We start from the raw sequence: 14,751 nt of genomic DNA on the forward strand, positions 1-14,751 counted from the left end.
CATGATGGTGGCCTTTCCTCCTGAACTCACTTCAACTAACTCTTCCCAACATTTATTGAAGCCTCTACAGTGTCACTCTAGTTGAAATAATGTCATCAAGTATGACTTCATAACCTTTGATTATCAAGGATCATTTCTTCCTTCCTGATGGAATGTTTACATGCATGAGGCGTCTGCCTGAAACTACAGCGAGAACATGGTGCATCAAGGTGACCGCTTGTAAACAGCAGGTATTAGTAATGGAGCTTAATTTCCCATCTGCAACTATTTCATGCTCGAGAGCCGTCTGGGTATTAGGGATGGTCTCAGCTGAACGTTGCAATCTGTATTCCTGTTTATGAGCGAAGATTCAAGTAGTCTTGTGCGAAATTAGATATTTGCTACCAATTTAAATTGAAATCTCATTTGCTGTAGTAAAAGGCGGTTTACGGAACAGGATGTATGGCTGTTCGAGTTATCTCTGCATACAGCAAAAGAATCATGATCCCTGAAACATTCACTTCACAACAATGAATCTCTTTCGAGAACATTTTCTCTCTTTTTGTCCAGTTTGACTCACTAAAGAGATCCGCTTCTGCTTTTTTATTACTGCGCTTAAGAGTTTCCTGAACAAAGGTGGAGAAGGAGCAGAGTCCAAACAACGACAAGTACTTTTATCACATGTTTAACTTAGATCTATTCAGATCCACTGCACATCACCGCGACTGTATATGATCTGCATTATGAAGATCAGTATTTGGATGTGAGAACAAAGGAGCGTGTACGATAAGATACGTGCCGGATGGATGCAGATTGGAGATGCACACAGGGAAGAACCGACTCCTTTTTTGAGACTGTTATTTTGTTGGCCTACTTGTTTTATTTCAGCAGGTACAGGGCTATACATTATAATAAACAAGGTAATTTAAAAACAATACTTTGAGTTGAATGTTATTTGCCATTTCCAGCATCGCAGCCTGACTTCCTGTTACGACCTCGTCTGTGTACAACTCCCCTGCTTCGTCCATGTGCTGGTAATCGTCCCAGCCTTTCTTCCCTGAGCAAGATTGCAGCCTCTTATTAGCACTTATTCTTGTTTGCCTTTTTTCCAACTGAATGCCTTAATTATATTATTCCTGCCCACAATCTTGTTTGGATTGTCTGCCTGTGGTGTCGTTCCTCTGGCCACCAGCTACTGTAATTTCTTCTTTTTTTTTTAACTGTTTGCACGACTGCTAAGATTTCAGTTTATTTAACAACTTAATTGGTTCTCGTTTTTTGGCATTTTGTGCTACAGCTGGGTTAAAACACCACCCGTCAAAATACAACAGTGATAAATATGCTAAATCTAATGGTACAAAACTTGCATAACACTATTTCCTTTTCAGGTTTGGCAAATAACTTGTGGGAGCCAAGGTTTCAAGCAGGCCTTACTATGAAATATATGCTAGCCGGATAATTATAAAGTAAAATATATAACCTTAAACCTATAATTCATCATATGAAATGATAATTAATTGGTTGAATTATGTCTTGAATGGAGTGAATCCTGTCCACTATGAGCTAATGAAACGATCTGCTTTATGAAAATATAAAATGTGTCTGAATATAAAGGATGATCATTAAATATATGTCCATTTACAAATGGAAAGTGTTTTCAGCGGTTTGGCCACAGAAGAAACACGTTTCTGTCATTCTGTCTCAAGGGCCACGGAACCCTCGGCTGCCGTCTTCCTCGTCACAGTCTCATCATCCAGAGGGACGTACAAAGGACAGGCCACTCGGGGGAAATATCAGGATCCAATCTGACACCGGAGGAGGAGAAGACGAGGTAAAAACCAGTGACATTCAGAGCGGGTGAGAGAAAGAGAGGAGGTGTGAAATTAGAGGATGGAAAGGGGCGGGGAAGGAGGTGTGGAGGAGAGCGTGGACGGCAAAGCTAAGAAATTGCATTTTGATGGAGGTAAATTGAACGGGCCGTGAACCGGGGGGGGGGGGGCCTGTGGCACCAAGACAGATTGAAACGGTCATGTCTGCGCTGGTCGATTATTAGAAAGGTTTGTGGAACCCCGACCGAAGCATCTGATCTGAATGTTCACAGCGTGACACACACCTCATAATAGGAAGACTCCTCTATTGAAAACTCCATCAACATGTTCTAACAGGATGTGTCAAGAAGCTGCGAGGATGAATGACTGCCTTCCACTTTACAGATGGAGAAACAAGTCAAAGTCACTTTGAGGAGTTTGGGGATCTCACTTCCTGCCCGCCTGCTGAGGCTCATCTCGCACTTAATTCCCCACAGAACGCAGAGAAAATGTGCCTGCGAGGCTGAGCACACATGCACAGCTCCACATTTACACACCCAGCTGGATCGTATGTTCTACGTGTTTGTTTTCTCTCTGCTTTATGTGTGATTTATGTCTCATGTGAATCAGAAAATGATCATTCCATAAATATAGTGTTGGTTGTGAAACTTGGATCTGCCATGTATTCCCGCTGCTTCTTCTAGCAAGTATTCAATGTTCAATTCTTGCTGGCTGACCCCTGATAAGTTCATGGTTTAGCCACATATAAGAGGAACTGATGGAATTTACCAAAGAATAAGGATGTTCAAACATGATTTTTGAGTCAATGATTCTATAAAGGATCCCTTTTGTTGAAGTTGTGGAGCTGGTTAGATTGACTCCTCTATTGAAAACTCCATAAACATGTTCTAACAGGATGTGTCAAGAAGCTGCGAGGACGAATGGAGGGTCTCAACCTGAAATCGGACTCAAGAAATGTGTCTTTTCATACGATATTCATAACATCCAACAATTCCATTATTAAAATGTTTTATTTATTTTACCTCATGTCGTGATGGGGTTGAGCTCATGGATGAGAGAAGGTCAAGAATTTCTTTTTGCTATTAGGTTTATTTCAAAGGCTAAAAAAGCCAGAAAATTATATTGATAAAAAAAACCAATCGTCTGTTCTATAGAAAGGAAAAAAGGAATATCAACAAATAAAAAAAAGGTATTCCAAAGCTCATCTAGTTGCATCACTATTTGAATATTGAGTCTCAACTGTAGAGCCAGTTATTCTTAGTAACCGACAGCATCTGGAGAGTGTGCTGGATATTTACCTCAGTGGCAGATCAAGTTACTCTTCGGTAGAAGAACCATAAGTAGAGTTCATCCCTAATATTGTAGCCTGATACGAATCCAATAGAAGATATTTTAAGACTGACACCAAAGATGAGGTAAAGATTAAACTATTCTTCTCATTTCTGACTGAGAGCGTCTGTTTTTACGCCGCTAATTGTGCATAATTTCAACTTGCTTTTTCATATGATTTGAGGGCCGTGTCTTCTCTTGCAGAACAAAGACTTTTTCAAACCCTCTGCCAGAGGCAGCGAGATCAAGCAGAGTTCGACTTCGGCAAGAACTGCTCGAGATGAGTTTTGAAAACATGAGCCGCGCAATCGTCAGGGGATTAAAGAATTTGAATGAGACAGCGAGATCTTCATTTTTCATTTTATACTTATAGCTGAACTGGCTTCATAATGCAACAGATATTAACAGATGTTTTGGGGTGAATCTGATGTAATTCACTTAATAAGAAGAAAACATTTTGGTGTCGTATCTCGGCAAGAGAGGAAAAAACATCTTAATGGGAACAAAAGAAACTACAGATTGTTTCAGAAACAGATTTTTTTTCTGGACATTGATCCAAAGGTGGAATAATCGGAAAACTTTTCAGACGGACATAACTTTATAAAGTAATTACTTCAAAACATGGTCATCATTTAAGACTTACTGCATCTTGGAGAGGAAGACTTCAACATTTGAAACATGTGAGTGAGTCAGGAGAGCTGGGTTTTCACTTTAGCTGCTCTTTAAACTATTATATCCTGGGTTTGTTAGTATCTTTCATATGGAAGTAGATCAGTGCCATCAGAATATTGAATGGTTTCATTTATTTTTTCAAATATTGAAAGGTTAAAATAATTTCTTATTTATTCAATATTTACTATATTTTAATTTCAATTATTCAATATTATTTATTTGTAGCCTTTTAAATTCAATATAAAAAAAAAAACACCGGACAAAACCAAACAAGTACCGAGTTACTGGATCATACTTGCATAAACGATCAGCTGACGTCATCACTGCTGCATCAGTTTAGATATTTTCATGACAAAGTATCAACTTTGTTTTAATGTCTGGAGTATAAAAATCTTACACGACATCTCACGATCAATCAGTAGATTCTGACGTCAAAGGATTTAAACGTGAATGATGTTTTAATATCATGGTCACATCGTTTGTCCACAACGTATGTTTAACTCAGTGAATTCATATGATATCTTGTCTTTTGGATTCGGGGTTCAAAACCTGCTCTAGAACTTTTGTCAAAGGATGTCATGTTTTAGAATTATCTCATGTGGTGAGACTGACTCTCTTTATAATGTTTTTTCTTTGATTTTCAATTAATTTTAACGCAATAATTTAAGTGAGAGGCAAATAAACCTTGTATTTACTCCATTTTGGACTTTTATTCTTCACACACCTCAGACGTAGCATCAGATCAAAACATGTAGAGCTGATTCTCACCTCGATCACTGTATCCCTGCAGGAATGTAGTCCCTTAACGCCACATGAATAAAATGACATTTTGTGTTTGTTTAAATGTGGAATATAGAAGAACATGAAGAAAAACGACGACAATACTTGTTACTTATTCATTTGGAAATCAATCTCAAATGGGTGATGGGTTGGGAGGAGTCAGTTGAGGTGAACATCTGATCAGGATGCTTCCAGGACGCCTCCCTGGTGAGGAGTTCATTAAGAACCAGAAGGAGTCATCGGGGCAGACCCAGGACAAGCTGGAGAGACTACGTCTCTCATCTGGTCTGGGAACACCTTGGGGTAAAGTAATGTAAAGATTAAATGGAGAAAGTCAATTCTTCAACATTGGTTATGTTTCTTGTACCTCCTGGTACGTGCAGATCGGTGTTGATATGAAACAGAAAAGCAGGAAGTGCCTAACTCCAATATTGACAACTAACAACACCAGTGGGAAATGTCAATGTCCAATGTTGATGGCATGAAGCTGGACTCACTGGTGACAGTTGCTGAGAGGAGATCACTGGACAAACTACTGTCCATCATGGACGATGACAGTCATCCTCTGAACACTGTCATCAGTGAGCAGAGAAGCAGATGAAGTGAACGAATGCTCCTCCCATGATGCAACACTAATAGACTCAGGGACTCATTCATTCCATGTGCTATTAGATAGTTTAATTCTAAGTTCGTGGGCAGGAGTGAAGTGAAAAGATGATATATTCTATGTTAATCTTTGTATCCTTTGTCTTTGATATTTTTCTATGATTTGTTCATTATCTTTAGACTTAGATTATGGAATCTTGCACTTTTTTTTCTTATTGCACTTTGTTCTTAGACTTAAACTTAGACTTCCTTTTATTGTCATTGCACTGAAAAACACTTCAGTGAAACTGGCAAAGAAATGTGTTGCTTTGCAACAAACACAGCATAGAATGAACGTATATCAAAGTATAAATATAAATATGAATAAGTTAAAAATAGTGAAATATAGTATAAATAGAATAAATAAGTAATGTTTTAAATATTGCATAGTTCGTGTTATATTGCATTTAGCAGTCTAATGGCCAGAGGGAAGAAGTTGCTGAATCTTTCTGTTCTGCAGCGGATACAGTGATTTGTTTCCTTGAACGGTGAACACATCAAGCTAGTGATTTTTTAATTGTAGCGTTTAACCAATGTTCCTGAACTACATGTTCTTATGTGTGAACTGGACCAACTTGTTTTGCTGTTCTGGACTGAAATAAAAGGTCCATATCTTCAAGTGTGATTATCATTTATTTAAACAAAACAAAACAAAAACTTTACAAACAACAGTCACAATAACCAAGAAGTAAAGAAAGAAAGTTGTTACAGTAGAAAACTACATGTCTGTCCCTTTTCACAAACACATGACCTAATACCTGCTCCCGTCTTTGACCTCGCCACCCAGTGTACAGTGTAAGAAACTGAATTAGATAAACATAGAATCACTATATTATTATGATGTTTCTGTGAGTTTTTATTATTCCTGTGTTGACAGAAGGATATTTGATATTTGATATTAAAAGGTAATTAAAACTTATTTCCTTATTTCTTCCAAGAGGAGACAGGACTGGGCGAGCAAGCTTTACTTTGAAGTCATCATGATATGAATCTCTTCATAGTTGACTTGTCCATCTCCATCAATATCTGCTTCTCTCATCAAAAGCTCCACATCCTCGTCTGTTATTTTCACCCCAATGTTCAACATGTATTCATGCAGCTCTGAGGCGTCGATGTATCCGTCGCCATCCTTGTCCAATAAGGTGAAAGTTTCCTTGAACGCGATCTGTTCCTGTTAGTTGCTCAGTCATGTCAGAGTCTGCTCGTCCTTCAGAAGGAAAGAAATGATAACATAATTCTTTCTACACATGCATCGATTCAAGTTATATTACAGTAATTTTACAGTTTTATTTCTCTGTTATCATTAATTTCATCAAATACAAATAATATTGTACAATTTGATCAACACAACTTGTATAAAGTAATATATAACGTTACCTGCACACAAGGATCCAATCAAAGCTGCCAGAAATAGAAACTTATATTTTCCCATCATGCTTCTGTTTGTGGAGAGAAATAGTCACTTCTGTGCTCCGACAGCTCTGGTACCAGAGTGTCAGAACCGGTTGTACCCGAGCGGGGCGTGTCAGTAGAGGACACGTCCAACCAATGTTCCTGAACTACATGTTCTTATGTTTGAACTGGACCAACTTGTTTTGGTGTTCTGGACTGCAATAAAAGGTCCAATATCTTCAAGTGCGATGATCATTTATTTAAAAAAAAAAATACAAAATACTTTCCAAATAACAGCCACAATAACCAAGAAGAAATGACATCATCATCTTTCTAAATTCTTCATAGTTGACTTGTTTGTCTCCATCAACATCTGCTTCTCTGATCATCACCTCCTCACGTGTTACTTTCACCCCAGTGCTCAAAAAGTACGATGCAGCTCTGCTGCATCGAGGTATCCGTCCATATTCTTGTCTAATATCCGGAATGCCCCAAAGATTACCCTTTTTTTTGTCTCTTTCCATTTTTCTCACCATCATGGTCAGAAACTCTGGGAAGTTGATGTTTCCATCACCGTCGGCATCAACGTCATTGACCATGTCTTGCAGCTCAGCCTCTGTGGGGTTCTGATCCAGCGACCTGATGTCGGTACCAAGTTCTTTGTTGGTGATGATGCCGTCGCCATCCTTGTCAAATAAGGAGAAAGTGTCCTTGAACTATGCGATCAGTTCCTCTAATAGTTGCTCAGTCATGTCTGCTCGTCCTTTAGAAGGAAAAAAATATTAACATAATGTTGATATTTATTATCACTTGTTGTTATTACGCTACTGCCTTTTTATTTGCACATTTGAAAACAAATACAAATAAAATAATAAACATCATTCTTTCTACACATGCATCCATTCAAGTTTCATTAGAATAATTTTACAGTGTTATTTCTCTGTTATCATTAATTTCATCAAAAGAAGTAAAACTAATATTGTCCAATTATGATCAACACAAGTTGAATAAAATAATATCTAAAGTTAACTGCACACAAGGATCCAATCAAAGCTGCCAGAAATAGAAACTTATATTTTCCCATCATGCTTCTGTTTGTGGAGAGAAATGTTTGCTTCTGTGCTCCGACCGCTCTGGTACCAGAGTCCATGCCATGATATTAACAAAGTCATTATCATCTCATTTCATATGATTTTTCTTCACTGCTCACACAGTTGCCTTAGTACTAATTTGGATTGTATTATAAAATGAACCCTTGTGTTATCTCAGGGCCATGGTGACCCAAAGGCGCAAAAACAAATGCGTTTGTACTATCCCTTGTGTTGTCTTTGGGTCAAGGTGAACAACCTCCACCACTGCATATGTATTTCTGGAAGTCAGGGAGGTCGTTCACCTTGACCCAGAAACAACACAAGGGATACTACAAACATGTTTTCTGGCCATCAGCTAAGGCAATGGAACAAGATTCGGGACTGTAGGCAGGCAGGCAAAACCATTTAAAAGTTGGCCTTGAGAAAGTGACTGTGTCGCTGTGCTTATGTAATACTTTACAATGAGAGATGTGGGAAGCATTTTGTCTTGTGGTACTTTTCTTCCTCCATCTAAAGGAACATATTTTAATTTTGTGTTTGAAATCTAAATTTATTCTTAAGTTTTCACGTTTATAATGGAACCTTCGAAGGACCACATTTGTCTGACGATTATCCATCCATCCATCCATCCATCCATCCATCCATCCATCCATCCATCCATCCATCCATCCATCCATCCATCCATCCATCCATCCATCCATCCATCCATCCATCCATCCATCCATCCATCCATCCATCCATCCATCCATCCATCCATCCATCCATCCATCCATCCATCCATCCATCCATCCATCCATCCATCCATCCATCCATCCATCCATCCATCCATCCATCCATCCATCCATCCATCCATCCATCCATCCATCCATCCATCCATCCATCCATCCATCCATCCATCCATCCATCCATCCATCCATCCATCCATCCATCCATCCATCCATCCATCCATCCATCCATCCATCCATCCATCCATCCATCCATCCATCCATCCATCCATCCATCCATCCATCCATCCATCCATCCATCCATCCATCCATCCATCCATCCATCCATCCATCCATCCATCCATCCATCCATCCATCCATCCATCCATCCATCCATCCATCCATCCATCCATCCATCCATCTGATCTACCTTCTACCCTGAGGACTCTAAACTGCAGATAAAAGATTGTTGATGACTCATGACCAATCCAGAATCTTAGAATGACGTTACCTTTTTCTTGCTATATTCAAAAGAACATAAAAGACAGGATGCTGAAAAAAAAACATTTTTAAGGTAAAGACACTTTATTTTCTTTGAATTATTAGCTTGAATCCTCTGGTTTAGGAAAGAAATAAGTTTGTCATATGCGACAACATTTCCATGACACAGTTCACAATGACACCAGGACAAAAAAAACTTTAATTCCCAACACAATATACAATTTATAGCTGGATTCACTTGAGTTAGATATGAATCTGCTGATCTAGCATCTTTAGGGTCAATGCTTTTATTACATCTGTAGACAGACACCTACTATTGATGGTATCAGAAGTATCCTTGGCTTTATCCTTAATATAATAAATGGTTTTATTCAAAATAAAGAGAATTGTCTTGCACTAAATGCATGGTTTCATAGTAATACTGTGTCATGACGATTAAGATTCTGCTTAAGAGGCCACAATATGTAATTCAACTGAAGACCAAGTTGTTGTTTGTGTTCTCATCACTGCTTCATGTGCATTCATCAACAACAAGCACTGCTATTGTTCTCAGAGCTGTGCAGCTCAGCTCGCATGGCAGCTAAATTTAGTTTGCTGTTCCATAAAAACAGACCTAATGATGAAACTAGGGCAACCCTCTCATAGCAGAGCCCCCCCACAACCTAAAAGAACTGTTCACAAACCCCTTTATGCTAAAAATAACAACACCAATGCCTACAAAATTCATTTTCGGGAGCAGAAGGAGCTTTGAAAGTGTTCTTTATTTGGCTGAATTAAAGCAGATGACAAGTTCATCAAGCAAATCTCCCAAGTCACAGCGATACATGAATAAATAAATAAATCAGTTCAGTGAAACCCCCATGTTTTGAAAGTGATCAAATATTCAGTGAAAATTAGAAGGCTTTCCTCTGTGGATAAGATTGATATCAGCCTGTGTAAAATATTTACTTCAGTGAAAGTGAGAGGCTTCGAATAACGTCACCACTGAGGGGACACAGGTGATAGTTTGACCTCTCTTTTGTAAAGCAGAGATGACACGTTTTGATCTTGGTGTGACTCTCAGATGACCACATAAATACACAATTATCTTAACACATCTGGTGTGTGTGAAATAGAAAACATGTTGGCGATGCCTTTTTATTTTTAAAAACACATAGTTTAACAAGATAAGACAGCAAACTGCATGGTGTAGGTCAAGGTTGTCACATTTGATCAAACAAGGGGCCAAATTACCAAATACCAACTGTCTGTTACAGGGAAGAGATTGATCAGAAAATAAATCAGTAACTTTTATTAACAGTGTTGTGAACACAACACAGGAATTGTGATATTACCATTTGTGGAGGTTCAATTTACCTTAATCTTTACCAAACATTGCCAGCAAATTCCTTCAAACATCAGTTTCCCACTTATTAGAAGTATGTATAATCTCTTTCTTATCTTATATTAAACACTAAGAAATGACCATTACTTACTTACTTACTTACTTAAAGTCTATCTATCTAAATACTTCAATTTATTTTCTCTTGTTGCCTTTGATTCCTCGTAACTTTTCTTTGTTTATTTTCAAGGGAATGTTATATTTTTTTTAATACTTTTTACAGATTCAAATTAAATTTCTAAAAGCCCACCACTGTTGTACCTTCCAGCAGCGGTTGTGCTTGGATACTTTATAGAAAGGATGAAATATGGCTCAGGACTTGGATTTGTTTTTGTGCGATGCAGCAGAAATAAAGATGCACCAGATCTGAGGTCCTAGTTTAGATCTTCTACACCCATGAACGGATATTTTTATGTTTGTGTTCCTACTTCCCTCGTTTCTGCGGGTAAGGCTGTGTTCATCCTTCCCTGTTAAGAACCTGCCCTTCCACACACACATAGCGACCGTATTTATGGGGAAACTTATCTCACCGCAAGATCTAATGAACCTTTAAACACTCGGTTGATCGGTTCACTCTTGATCCCTGGTGTATAACAAGTCGGCTACACAACCGACAGCTACAAGCCTGGCACAAAAACAACTACTTTCGACACACAAACTGCTTCAGGTTTTAAACATGTCCCCATTAATTAAAACTCTAACAACAAGAGTCCTCGTTTGATCCCGCAACACACGCTCGACCTAGATTCCCCCCAAAAACAGAACAAAATAACTTTGATATCCTCAACCATCCTTCACCTACCATTCTTCTAACCCCCCCCCCCTCCGACCAGATATAGCCATCCTTTTTCATCCCCCCATTCCTCCATCTGTCTTCCTGGATGACACGGAGCAGCAGTAAAATACAATGTCAGCCAGGATAAACATGTCGTGTTGCAGGCGAATCATCACATTTACATACTGGGAGCAGAGGCGTTTTATTAGCACAGACGCCTGGAGCTCGACCGGGACACCGCGACTGTTACAGGATTAATCTCTTTTGAGACTCTTTGTTGATCAGCCATGTGTGGCCGCTCACGCACAACGATTAAATATAGTCTAGAAATATTTTGGTGACGTATGGCCATCATCGAGTGTCCGACATCGAATATTAGCGTAGATATTTTTACACAGTTGGTCCATATTTTCCACACGTTCTCTATTAAATCGGACGATCTTTCACTTTTCAGGGTTGACAACATCCCGTCATTTTTGTGCCTCAAATAAACTAGAAAAGCACAGAGACAGTGCATACTTCTTCCAAGGATTCATCATGTCACATAACTAAAAAAAAACACAGAAAGATTCGATCATATTAACGGCTCTTTATTAATTAAATGCAGTGTTTTATGTAGTCAAGTGGTTGTCATAGTCATAGTCATAGTTGTTAGCTACGCAAAGTGCCTTGTTACTAAAATGCTGCACCATAAGACGTCTTGCTGTCCCCACGAGAAATATGGAAGTTTATCATCACTGTTTATATCTGTCGCTTGATCAGACGAGAATGGTTAAACCTTGCTCTAGGTAAAGGGGGGCAATAGATTGGGTTTCTTTCTCACTTTTCCTCTCTTTCTGCTCAACAATCATGTCTGTGATTTCAACTAAAGTGATATTGAGTCCATCCCAAATGAATCACTTGAGACCTCTGGCGGCACACGCCACCCCTAAAGACATCGGTTGTGTCAGTTGCGAAATGAACCAAATGACAAAGAGATTGCGAGACATTTTTGAGGCGACATTAAAACTTGAGGGGGACAACAAACAGAATTATTATCGAGTCGACAAAAATTACTTTATTATTTCTTTATATTTGAATTTCTAATGAGTTATACTAATAGATTTATATTCATATATGTATTTCAAAATGTGAAAATATAAATGTACATTTATTTGCTGACCCTTTATCTGGAGCCTCCATTGTATTTTAACCCTTACATTGTGTCGCCACATTTTTTTATTTCCTCTCTAAAATGCAACAGTTCAGTTCAGTGTATAATAAATAACTATGTTGTAGGAGGTAACAAGCAAACCAGTAGCCAAGATTCTCCTGGAATGAGAATTAGATCCTTTATGGTCTTATTTATTTACACCAAATCATATTTTGATCAACTGCAGTCCTGAAGTAAAGTAGAAACAACAAAGAATTAACTAGGATTGTATCCATTTAAATATCAGTTTTGGCAAATTTTGCACGCAAATGTTTGATAATTGTGTCGTGGTCCTGTTCGTCCCCAAATAAATATTTTATGGACCTACATTAATAAAATATTAAAATAATTAAAGGTAATTAAAAACAGAGATTTAATATTTTATAGAGGTGGACATTTGGTCTTTAATGACTACAAAATGTAGTAAATTAATTTGTGTCTGTTATTTGAAACAAAATACTATAAGACGCTTCTCAAAAGACAGAAGCATCTTTGTTCACAATAAGTATTTTATAATCCACTTAGAAAAACAAAACAAAAAAACGTTTTAACCCCAATTCTTCAAAATGCCTTGGATGTACTTGAAACCATATTTAGAATTGAACAAAGGATGTGTTAGGATAAAAGAAAATGACATCATAAAATAAATAAACTTCAGATAAGATCCATTTAGCCTGAAAAATAACTAGTTACTGTTAAAAGTAATCTCTGTAAATATCAATACATCAATGGAAAGTTGATAACTTTGACAAAAACTGGATCTAAACCGGTCAGCCTGGTTGTTTTGAATATCTACAGATTAACGTGGAGAGAATCTCAACAATGCAGAAAGGATAAACAATAATTAGACGGACGTATTAGGAACGAGTATTCCTCATCTCACGCTGCCTCTCCTCCGCCTCTGCGAAGAGATGGAGTTTCAAAGGTTTGAAGGAGGATGATTTCCTCGCTAATTACAGCCTTCATGACATCTCTGGCATTTCTTCAGTGAGACGAACACAAACACGAGCGCTCTCTCTGTCACTGCGTGGCTGCCTCCTCCTCGCCAGACTCAGGTTAATTGGCTGGTCCTGGTGAATGACCGCAAGTTTGTCTGAGGAAAGGAGGATGAAAGAGGACGAGAGGGCGCATCGGTCTGCTCTCTCAAATCTGAGTGAAAGAATGGTTGGCACAGGACGGAGGCAGAGGGACACCTGCCCGAGGTAGCAGATGGCAGAACAAGGAGAGCAGACATTGAGAGAGTGGGAGGTGAAGGAGAAGCTTCTTTTTTTTTTTTTTAAGTAATAATTCATTTGGTAATGAGAAAACAGAGAGGACACACTCGGAGGAAATTGCTTCCAAATTAGCATAGATAAGCTATTTCATTTCTTAATGTAAAAGTGGTGGTAGTGACTTGGAATACATTAGAAAGAGTGAAGGTAAATGTCGATTTTCAATATCAAAATGTGGCTTTTAATAGAAGGAGATTGGCTGAACAGAACCCCAAACAGATGCCATTGAGGTAGAAGGGATCTAACGTGGTAGGATTTCAACACACGTGGAAGAAGCAGGTTCTGTGTCAGCGACAGAAGACGAGGCCAGTTGCCAGGGAACAGAGGAGCAGACAAATACGATGCAGGAAGTGGACAAACTGTGTGCAGAAGTGATAAGTTGTTTACTGATGACTTACAGATGTGATATGATGTCATTAAATTGTAATAAATAAATTTAAGTAGCCAGTGGTGGTACAGCTTCAAAGCAAAGTTTAAGGTTTGTTCGGGTATGAGGGGCCGTTTGAGACAAAATTCAGTTTTTCTCTCAGACTTACTATCAAGTTCTCTCACACGTACTATCAAGTACTAATACACTATTAAGTGCTAATAAAGAGTTTGAAAGTAGAGGTGAGCAAGTTTGATAGAAGCTGTGAGAGGGTTTAATAGATCTGTGAGAGAACTTGATAGTAAGTCTGAGAGAAAAACTGAATTTTGTCTCAAACGGCCCCTCATATTCGGGGCTGAGGGAAACTTTTGGAGCAAACCCAGTCATTTTTGTGTGGCTCTCATACACCCCCCCCCCCCCCCATGCTTGCGTCGGCTTCCTCTAACTCAATTGTCTTTTTTAATTTAAAATAAATAATTCTCACAAGTATTTCCCTATAAATGGTCTGAGTTAAAGTCAAATTTCAGTTCAGTGTCATGCATGAACATCTAGGTGTGAGGGAATTGAGTTTGAGCACGTAGATGCTCCTGCCACAGGAGAATATTTTAGCATTCACTCGGGAATCCTGCTTCACAAATAAAACCACCTTAGCTGTTCTGTATTCATGCCGTGGGACTTGTTCTGTTGAGTCTGAAAGGTCAGTCGTCCTGAAGACTGACTTCCCTTCACGATGCATGAGGTAAACGTCTCCTGTGTCCGCCTCACTCGCAATCCACCGGGGAGGGTTTTTAATGGAGCATCAATACATAAATATATACCGTATTTTAACTTGTGGTGAAGGAA

At 38.6% G+C, this 14,751-nt stretch overlaps 1 pseudogene; it reads right to left on the minus strand.

Moving 5' to 3' along the window:
- Positions 1 to 6,198: 6,198 nt before the first annotated feature.
- Positions 6,199 to 7,378, minus strand: LOC148077668 (neo-calmodulin pseudogene; annotated as a pseudogene).
- Between the last annotated feature and the right edge of the window lie 7,373 nt (positions 7,379 to 14,751).

Source organism: Callionymus lyra, chromosome 6 (assembly GCF_982586985.1).
Source record: "Callionymus lyra chromosome 6, fCalLyr1.hap1.1, whole genome shotgun sequence".
NCBI lineage: Eukaryota > Metazoa > Chordata > Actinopteri > Syngnathiformes > Callionymidae > Callionymus > Callionymus lyra.